This window comes from Rhopalosiphum padi, chromosome 1 (genome assembly GCF_020882245.1).
Source record: "Rhopalosiphum padi isolate XX-2018 chromosome 1, ASM2088224v1, whole genome shotgun sequence".
In the NCBI taxonomy this organism is placed as follows: domain Eukaryota; kingdom Metazoa; phylum Arthropoda; class Insecta; order Hemiptera; family Aphididae; genus Rhopalosiphum; species Rhopalosiphum padi.
In genome coordinates, this window is record NC_083597.1 from 20,095,659 (window position 1) to 20,107,212 (window position 11,554).

The following is an 11,554-nucleotide window of genomic DNA, read 5'->3' on the forward strand; positions in this document are numbered from 1 at the left end:
TATGTTCGCTTGTTGCTAAAATAATAATAATAATAATAACATTAATAAAATGGACGACTTTCAATTCTATTGACCCAGTTCCAAGAGAAAAAGCCCATTTACACACATTTTCGTTTCTTCGGTTATTACTTACTAGGAAAATATACATATATATTCATGCCAACTCATATTTTGTAGGTACGACAGACCTAATGAATTACAATTTCAACTCCAAGATGAATAAAATAATATAATGTTGTGACATTGTGACAGGCATTACATTATTTAATGGTCAACTCGATTGTTTTTTATATTTCTTTATAAATATGTTGTTTTCATTTTTATTTTTTATATACCTATGTCCTTGAATTGTTTTTGATTAATAAAAACTTGAGATCAGTCAACACAATGTTTTTAATCCTTCAATTTAATTATAAACAAAGATGTCAAAATATATTTTTTTTAGTAAATTTTAATGAAATTACAATTTTTTTCGCAGTTTTAATAATAAGTCAATACTATAATAATATTGCATGCTATTGCGCTGGTAATAATATTTTGTACGTATAAACTTGAATTTTCAGGCTCGATATTTGGAATGGGATTTAAATTTGCTTATAACATCAACAATAATTTTAATCATAAATAGGCGTATGTGATTTTATTGCTACGCATCAAGTATTTTCGATTATTATGCATCAAATGAACCAAACATGAATAGAACGATTAATATTTAGGGCTCTTTGGCATGGGAGCAATAAACGAAATAAATTTTCTAAACGAAACGGATGACTAGTTTTGCACCAAATTTTCATTTCGGAAACACTGTTAAATTTATGGTCAATAAAACGAAGGAATTTATTATTTACACAACAGAATGCATACATGTGTATTTTTGGGTATGCGACAAAGAAAACAGCCGATGAAAAATTACACACCGGAAAATAATTTCCATGCCACTGCTCTGAAAAATACATTATGCTGATCGTAAATTAACGATCTCCAGTCACACTCGTTTTGCTTCCTAAAATCAATAGGAAAAACAAGGAAAAAATAAAATTGCATTTTCAGTATTATACTTTTGGTGAAAAAAAAAACAGTTTTCGACACATATACATATAAATTAAAAACACACAAATTGCAATATCATTAATCATTTTATAGCCAATATACCTCTTCTGAATGGACAAATTCGTCATTATTCAGAATAACACTACATGCGTTGATAATTATGACTTGTTTTTTAACCGTCGGTTTATTTAACATCATCCACTCTCACACTGCCAACATTCTTTTAATATTTTCATTTATGTGCGAAATTAAACTTACCAGTTACTTTGTTTGTTTGCTCTTGTTAAAATAATATTATACGTAGTTTATTAACTTTAAACTATGTAAAAACAACTTGAAATTAAACACCTTTAGTCTGTGTCTGACATCCGTCTATCTATATCTATCACAACAGTTGGTAGTTGTGTAAATTAAACAAGATACCTACTATTGTTTATTTAATAATATAAATTAGTCAGATCAAATTATCAAAAGTCCTGTAAAATAAATTAAAATCACATAATGTTTTAGTTCATTCCGAAATGTCTATTGACTGTCTTCATTCATTACAACAATACCCATAACTATTGAAAACAAAATGTATCCTGAATATAACAAGCTCTGACTTCGAAGCAGTAACGTTAATCATTTGCATGTAAAGATATCGATTTTGTATTTAAGGCATAGATTATATTTAATAACTGTTAATATAATAATATATTACTAGTTACTATTACTACATAATAGTATAATACATACGATTAGATTTATTATTATATCATAATTATTAATTCATAATACCGTATAATTCATTATAACTCTTTTTATCATGGCAAAAAGATTATTAAATATTATGTTTGAACAAAGATGATTATACTTATAAGTCGTTATAATTAAAGCTTTAATATACTGATTATGTAATTTGATATATTTAATTTATTTTTATAGTATCGATGGCATTGCATAGTGTATATACTAACTGTATAATCACGTGCTTTTGATTTTAGCATAATGTCAATTCAAACTGATTTAAATTTTGAAATAATCAAAGCTAGAAGTACATAGTTTGTGTTCAGTTTTTATCTATATTTTTTTGCCTATCTGTTTTAAATACTTTAATCATATAGTAGTATTTATATTAAGTACATTTTTATTAAAATAATCATAACATATTTTATTCAATAAAAGCTATTTATTAAATACAATATCTTATTTAATTTACTAAAATATTAGATGCAGCTAATAACAAACTCAATTAAATACTTATTATTACAATTGCGATTAAAAAGGTTATTTTATTTAAGTTATACTTTTATTCTGAAGTGTTTTTATTTAAAATATATTTATAACTATTTGATTATAAAAAAATGTAGTGAAAAAAATAATGATTATTATCTAAATCATTCTAAACATTTATAGTTATTGTATTAATTATAAATTAAATTATTATATTACTTAGCTTTTTAATGGGTTGTAAATTCACTCGTCAAACAATATACACGTATAAATACCAATGTAATAACCAGTAATCACCCTCAAAGTTTCAGACCTAGGCATTTTTTCTACCATAAAAAGTATCTTTGGACGCACAAAAAGCCCTACACCACCACTGTAAAACCAATACAGTTATTGCTCTGTTCAAAATATAAAACACATAAAATGTTTGTAAAACCAAAAACATTTCAGACTCCGTTCAGAATCTGAAATGGCAATAACAACAGCACGTTTCGGATCGTAACCACGCAGGTATCATTATCTATATCAAAACATTTTGTTACACCCTGTATTATACTATCATGTTGTATACCTACCTATTTGCACGCGTGTAATGTTTTCTCGACGAAAACGAAATCGAGGACAACTCAATTCGCCGCACTCCGTGGAGGTCGTATCGTTCACACCTAGACTATAATATTATTATATTTTACACTCTTTTATTCTATGGGTACGTTATATCAGAAAAATAATAATAATAAATATTAGAAATGAGTTGGTCCCTTTCTAGTAGGTGCGTACACGGTCACGTAGTAGGGATTTTTCTATTCACAGTAAAACGTTTTGTTGTTCATATTTTTTCTTCGCGATTTGGTTTTATTTTCAGACGCGAAAACAGCTATGTTGTTGCTGATTAAACCTCACGCCACGTCTGCATAATATACATTACCTAGCAATAACCAATGTACGATAATATTATTTTTTTTTTTTTTTTTTTTTCGTTTTATGCGTCGAAGACGTGTCGCGTAAACATTGTCGCTATCATAATATTAAAACTATTTATTATGCATAAAATATAAATGATCGTTTTCTTAAGTGTATTTTTCACTTGTGGCGTAACGAATGTCAATACTCCATGACTAATCTACCACAGGTAGACAATACTACAATTTTGATACATAATTGTCAGTATAGTTATCTATTATTATTCAATAGTAAAGTATACTAGACGCGATTGTTTCCATTATACAATTTTAAAAATTGACAACTTATAAAATTATATGTCATATGTTAACACACCATCTGATAATTATTAATTAATAAATACAATTTCTCTTTTTTTTTCTTTTTTAATGTAAAATGTGAAACAATACTGACTTCAATATTATATTTTGTATTATTACTCAAGCACTACAATATAAAGTTCCTAAAAATATGTCATCGTTATCAAGCCACATAAATATTTTATGTAAACAACAAATATTTGTCACTGTTGATATCTGGGATAAAGTGAAATCTACAAAATATTATGTTTATTAATGTATGAAAACTTGTTTAGATAATCACATATCAACTACTTACTATTAACTAATATCAATACACAATATAGATTATGCAAGTTATTATAATAATTTACAGTACCATTTAATAAAGGCAATAAAAAAATTATATGAATACATTTTTAAATTATATTTATAGCTTTATAGTTTATGTGTTATTAACAGAAAGAATATACTTTCCATTGTGATCATGAATTAATAGAATAAATTAATTTTTGACTCGATTACGTATTATAATATTATTGTCTATGATTGCAATGTTGCAAGCTGTATATTATTAAGTAGATGCTTAAATACGGGTTACCATTTTTAAATCAATATCTTTATCCCTGATAGGATATAAATAAGAAATAATAATTTTTATTATAGTGTTCTGTACGATATGCATAAATATTAGATAAGTGGTACGTATTTAGAAACGTATACATTTTGCTTTATTAATAGAAAATAAAATAAACTGAAGTTCGACTTTTTCGACAGTTAATTAGTTTGGAAAATACATATTTGCCAATCACTTTTTATTCGTTGTGTTAATGCTTTACTTGGAAGTTGCGACTAATATTAACATTATTAACTACCAACTGTTTAACTTAGGAATTACTATATATACCTAGTATATATAAACAGTCGAACTTGGCTAATGGCTTTTTATGATTCGTAAACCTACACGTTTTCATTAACTTACACGAACAAAATATAATATGATTAAAATAAATTTTAAACGATGAAACAAGTGTTTCGTTTAATCATAGTAAAATAATATGTGTTTTATTAAGTACATAACCAAACATTAAAATGCTCATACAACCGTATGGTATACGGAAATTAGACCAGTGTTTACCAACCCGGTAAATATGACAACCCCCTCCCTATTAATAAAACGCCGTTTTCCTTATCCATAAAACAAAAAAATAATCTCGCTATACATCGTTATACTTAAATAGTTATAGTATATAATATTATATATATACTGCTAGAATGCACATATTATGATTGTATAATTTAATCTTTTAATGTCATAATATGCTCGGAAATCCAGTATATATACACGGGACGCGGATTTGTCTACGTTCCGAAAACCCCTGAAAACCTTTAGACTCGTATTTCATACTCTTAAATCTGGCGGCGGGACGGTATACGCACCGAACCCCGGTTAAGACCACTGTGCGATAACGTACGCAAACATATGAGAGCTAATACGGATACGAAAACATTGTTACACCTAAATACGCCCGCGCGTGCACCGCTTTCTGCGCAATACTCTCGAATTTGGTATTATTTATAAATTGCACACTGCAGTATAGTGTATTATATGCACTTTGCTGCACGCGCGTTGGGCTGTCGTCGGATATTGTTATAATAATATTATTACTGTACACCGCCGCCGCCGACAGCACGTGCGCCCGGCCGGCTGCGCTCCGCTTCGGTGCGCAACGACGTTGCACGAGGTGCGATCGCGGGCCCGGTGGCGATCGGCCAAGGTCTTGGCGCGAAAGCGCGTGGCCGATTTAAAAAGCGCTCCGACCGGACGCCACTGACTCGGTGCCTCGTGCACCTAATATAATAATAATATGTACCTATATATATATATATATATAAATACTATATGTACGCGTATTATTAGACGGTTAATAATTATTTTTATTGTTTCGTCTATAGGTATAATATATTCAATTTGTTCGTGTGTTGTAAACTTGTTCATCCGTTCGGATATAGAGGTCCTTTGAGCAACCACTTCCATTTAATGTGTATATAATATTATGAACGCCCCAAAATTGGGTAACGCATTTGGGACTCTGATTTATTTAATTTGGACTTGTGTATTACGCAATATATAGATCCCTTACAAATTTATTATTTTTTTATATATACGAGTATATTATTGATTTTATTTTATTAAATTGGAAAAAACTTATAATTTATAAACATCCTCTTAATCACGATGAGGAAATTTTCCTATTGAGCCACTGTAAGTCGTGGTCAGATTACTTTTTATTATACTTACCATTTATTGAGTACATAATATATATTTCTCGTCATAAAATATACTCGTAAAACACACTTATAGGTATATCTTATATTATACTTACTACTTTTTAATTAATAAATTGCTATAAACTTACGCCGAGATTATTCCATCGTTACGAAAATAAATATTCAGAGAAACACGTATTTTTTTATAAACATTACAATATACGAACTTTGAAAAAGTAATTAAATATAAAAATAGGCGCATAGTTATTAATTTATATATAATTGATTCCCGATTATGGTAGCTTAAAACAATGTTAATTATTCGAAAAACGTTACCAAATAATGTTGATCTTAAATTTATGACAATAACCTTAACCGTTTCTTCTACGAGAAAATTGTTTGTATTATGAACGCTATTAGATTATATTATATACGATATTAGAGCTCACAAAGAACTCTATGAATACAGAGAAGATATTGACTATTGAGCGTCCTAAAACGAACACTGCTCGAAAAACACGGTAGGTATAATTATTTCTTATTGTATTTGAAGCCATTGTAACTACCCAACACCACTTAAATGAATTAAAAAAACTCACATCGGTAAATAAATACTATCATTTTTATACGTTTGGGCGGAATTTGTATTTTGTCCGTAAGGTTGGTCAATCGTTATAATAACAAACCAAGTAGGTGTGAAACTGTGAACGCTAACACGCGGGTCAACATTCAATAATATCTTTTGTTATGTAGAAATTGAATAATATGAGCTGGTATTACGATATATTATATTATTTTTCAACCATTTTGGCAACAGTCGTAAATGTTTTATTTTTTAAAAAGAAAAAAAATCGTTTGACAACGCTAGAGTCAGTACCCTGCATTGAACTGATGTTAATACAGTAAAACGGTTTGAATAAGTTAATGGTATTATTAATAGCACATACAATCAATATAAATATTTTAATATTTATTTATTAGCTAATAAAAATATAAGAATTAGTCATAGTGGTAAAAAACTTCAAGTCTCTACAAATAATATTTTCACAAAAAAATAATTTTAGTCGTATTTATCGTTAAAATTTCAATTATTGTTAAAAATTTAAACTTGAAATATCTATAAAAAAATTGTGCCGACGGTGCATTTCAATGTTTAAAAATTATTATAAAGATAATGTATATAAGATCTTGTGTACATTTTACAGGTTATTGCTCAAAAATAAAAATTTTTATCAACACTTTAAAAATAAAAATAGATATTTTGAAAATGTCATTATTTGTGGAAGATCATTGAAGGATACATTATCAATAAATTACCATTATATTATGTAAATAATTTGAAAGATTTATAGTTATAAAGTATTAAAAGTTTCTATAGTTATTCATTTTTAATTTTAACACCAAAAAAATGTTTAGAAAAACATACGTACATCATTGTAAAACTATTAAGTTCATCATTCCACTCAGAATCTAAAATCATAAAAATTATTAAACAAACACACGGTTATTTCAGGTACTAAATAATGTCCAAAGTTTAAAATTTAACTCAATTTTTTTTTTACTTACAGCATAGTTGAATATTTATAAGTGTTTTATATAAGATAATAATTATAAATGTTGCATTAACATTTTATCGACTAGCAAATTTAACTAGCCAAAATATGTTTTTATTTTTATGTTTAAGTACCGTATCAACAATAACAAGATAACACTAAGAATTCTAACCCACCGAGTGCTTGACCTGAATTTTAAATAAATTTTGTAGAAGACTATACATCATTTAAATTGTATACGCCGCGTGTTTTTGCCAACTAACACCTTTATTTCATTGTGCTTATTCGTAAGTTCATAACGTTAGATAATTTTTATATTTGAAAATTAATTAAATAATAATATTAAGGAATTAATGCAAAGTTATAGCAAAGTTTTAGTTCAAACTCAATGATGAATCTCATCTGGCTCGTTAAAAACTGTTTACTTAAAAATTTAGCAAGAATAGAAAAAAGAAAATTAAAAGTTAAAAATACAGCATCATCTATATAATGTCATTGATATTGATAATCAAAGTTGCAAGATTATGTTAATTATAATTTATATTTTTATGAATTATGGTAATAATAAATGTATTGCTATTACCACACTTTATACATTATAAAATATATATTGCCGCATTTGTATTACAGTTGTGCACTTATAATACTAGAATAATAAGTGTTAAAATGGTATTATATTTTATTTATACCTTGTGAACTTAATCAAAAAAAAATATTTATTTGTCAATATTTTGTTACACATTTAAATATAATTTATTTAATACCTTAGGTATACCAATAGAAAACTACTGTTTAACTTATCCTTTAATTGTTTAATTATTAATGAATAAATAATATATCTATTTTATCATTAGAATTTGTATTAATAAAAATAACAATATATTTATATATGACACGTACCTATAGCTAATTGTTATTAGTGATATACTCATCATTTTCAACTGAGTAGGTATAAGTAAAACTTGTAGACTTTGTAGTTAGTAATTATTTCTGTGAATTAATTACTTTTTAAAATAATATTATATGATGGTTCAGTGTGCTTAATCACTGATTCAAATTCAAACATGCACAGCACTTAAAAGAAAGCTCATTTATCGTGATGCTGACAACCCGGAAATATTTTTTGCACTCGTTTAGTACTTTAATATATTATAAAAGCATTCAATTCATACATTTATATAATCATATCTGTTGGCGTCCACAAAAACTGTTATGAATGCCATTATGCTAAGAAAAACTTAAGTATCAGCATATGTCTTTAAATCTTCTAATATAAGAATTTTAAATCAAAACTTTTAATCCGTACATTTTTAATTTAGGTTTAAAATTATGGAAAATTATACTATTATAATATTACATATTTATTATTATTATCACTTATATATAGTAAGAAATAATAAATTCCGCTTGTTAAATTTTAAGTAAACAAAATATATTTTTTAGATACAAGATGCATTAACAGTCCATATAATAATATTTGAACATCAAATTAATGATATTTATTGACACACAGACCCAAATCTTCGTGAAACTCCGAAAGTTAGAGGAAATACATTTTCAAGAATTCGAGAATTATTTTTGCCAAAACAAAAATTTTAGTGAGGCTACAAATAAAACTTTGTAATATTTATATATACATTTTTTTTTTTTCAGAATCGCTGCCGTACGTTGATCCTGAAGTTAGCACTTTGGCAGCAATGACACAATTTATAAAAAAAAAACGTATCTGAAAAAACTGTATTTATGTAAGACTATGTGTTGAAACAAAATATTATGTTATATAATATTAATTGTAGTTTTATACTCATTTAATATACGTATGAGATTAAGCAGCTATATTTCAGTATATTGTATTTAATGAACACAAAATAATACATCGATTGTTCATATAATGAATAAAAGCTCACAAAAAAATATACCATCTTATATAATTTAATCTAATTGTAATAAACCATGTCATTGTTTTCATGTATTTTCGATTTCTTTAGAGCTTTCCAAACTAAATATTATTTGTACACATTTAAAAACATTACTTTCGTTTTCAAAAATTAACATTTATCTATACAGATATCTTGCAGTTGTCCCAAAATACAATTAATTTATATTAAATTGAACATTCTGATTACGAGCATTGAAGTTCGCCTTTATTTCAAAATAATTAAATAATGATATCATTGATAGCTATTCCATAAAAAAAAATGTATTTTTATGCCATGGAGATAACAAAACATATTTTTATTCACAACAGTGTTTCATTATATTGTTTATGATTTATGAACTTCATGATACAAATTTACGTTTAAAGTAGTATTGTAAAAACTAAAATAAATTGCTCTTTGTTCTTTTTTTATACTTGTTACAATTTCAGGATATATACTTCCCGAAATTCCAAATTATTCCGCTGTAAAAATACATTCCAATTAAACACAGTTTCAGGAAATTACATTCTTTAGATATCACAACATTTGACAAGAGAACATTAATTTTAACTTTTTGTAATAAAGTACCCAACTCAAACAAAAGTTACAAAAAAACGGATATAATATATTTGTACTAACAATGCTCGTTTATCAGATAATGCATAGTGCTGTACCTATACATATAGTATAGCAAAATGCATAAAATATTAAAGTATTAAATAAAAACAATACACAATTCAAAAAAGTTTAGCTTCAGCTCTTTGATGTTGAATGTTAAATAATATAGTAATAATAATAACGTTTGAACTCGTTGTAGAAAATATTAAGCTGTAATATTTTTTTCTACAAAAAAAAAAACCTTTTTTAAATTTTATTTCACTTAATAGTTCCAACACAATACTATATAATATCAACAAAAAGGTTTAGGTACCTACTCTTTGGCAACACAATAGAACGTTTTTAATGTCCTTTGCAGAGTGTTTTTGTCAAATCCTTTTTTGGTATTACATTTTCATTTTACTTTTATTGAATGTTTTTAAATCTTTGTTGTACGATTTATGAATGCGACTTTTGTTAAATTCTATTATTAGTTTATTAAAATGTAAAACATATTATTATAATATTATGTTTACCTATTATAATATCCGATATTATATATGGTGTGCGCGTGCGCTGAGTGTGTACAAGTATATGTGTACAATATTACGTTGTAAAAATGACATCCCACATGCATGGTGCGTGGTGTTGTCGTCAAATAGCCTCGACAAACCTTCGGCGCGTGTACCGCACCTTAATAAAATAAATAATAATTAACAATGGTAATAGCAAAACGAAACGATTGTGAAGAGAAAATATGTATATCAAATGAGCGACTGATCGATATAATAATATTTAGTGAGCACCTAGTGACGACAATATTACTGTTATTGTTTTTTAATTTCCAAGAGGAATTCATTGGCGTTCATTAGTCAATGATTTTTGGCAAAAAGCGACGATTTGGCTGTAAGCCAGTTGCCCAGCTACAAAGGACTGGCGCGAACAACATTTTGCATGACCCGCATCTCTCCCTCGTGACTCCCCGCCGTCAGAGCCAAAATACATAACGTCATGTGCCGGACTGCGGAACAAAAACAACACCATTAATACATTTTTTATTTATATTTTTTTTTTCAGTGATATTTTCGGAGCACATTTCAAGCATTTGTTTTAGAGAAATCTATTTTGAATTAAAAAAGAGTACATACTATATTATTATATTAGTTATAATATATCTTATATAATTATCAACGCATATAGTGTGATTTTAGAGTTAAGACATATATAATAAAAATAATTAGTAACAACTAAAGACTTTGTTTTATAGGTTATTGTGAATATTTTTTTATACATATACGTATTATATTATAGATATACTTTTACTCGTTGTTTGTCCACATTTGTCGCTTATACTATATACAATATACAATAATAAATGTAATTAAATTAAATTTTGTTCCACATTTTGAAGATCATAAATTAAAAAGTACTTATAGAATACACGATCTATACTTAATTGTGAATCAATCATTATATGATAACAAAACAATGAATTAACTAACTGTAATTAATAAATAAAGACATATTCATGCACCTATTCAGTATTTACCTATTGTAAGAATAAAACAATATAAATAAATCGTAATCAAATTATAGTTGCAAGTAAGTATTTCAAAATATATATTAACCTTTTATAAATACTAAATATATTGATTTTAAAAAATATTAAATAATAATATGCTATCAGTAAATAATTGCATTTACGGAA

General features: G+C 26.5%; 1 long non-coding RNA gene across 1 annotated transcript; it reads left to right on the forward strand.

Moving 5' to 3' along the window:
* The first annotated feature begins 1,424 nt into the window (after positions 1–1,424).
* LOC132932258 (uncharacterized) lies at positions 1,425–9,036 on the forward strand. The gene is made up of 3 exons (XR_009662838.1): positions 1,425–1,684; positions 8,774–8,928; positions 8,984–9,036. It is a non-coding gene; the product is annotated as an uncharacterized LOC132932258 (long non-coding RNA).
* Positions 9,037–11,554: the final 2,518 nt, after the last annotated feature.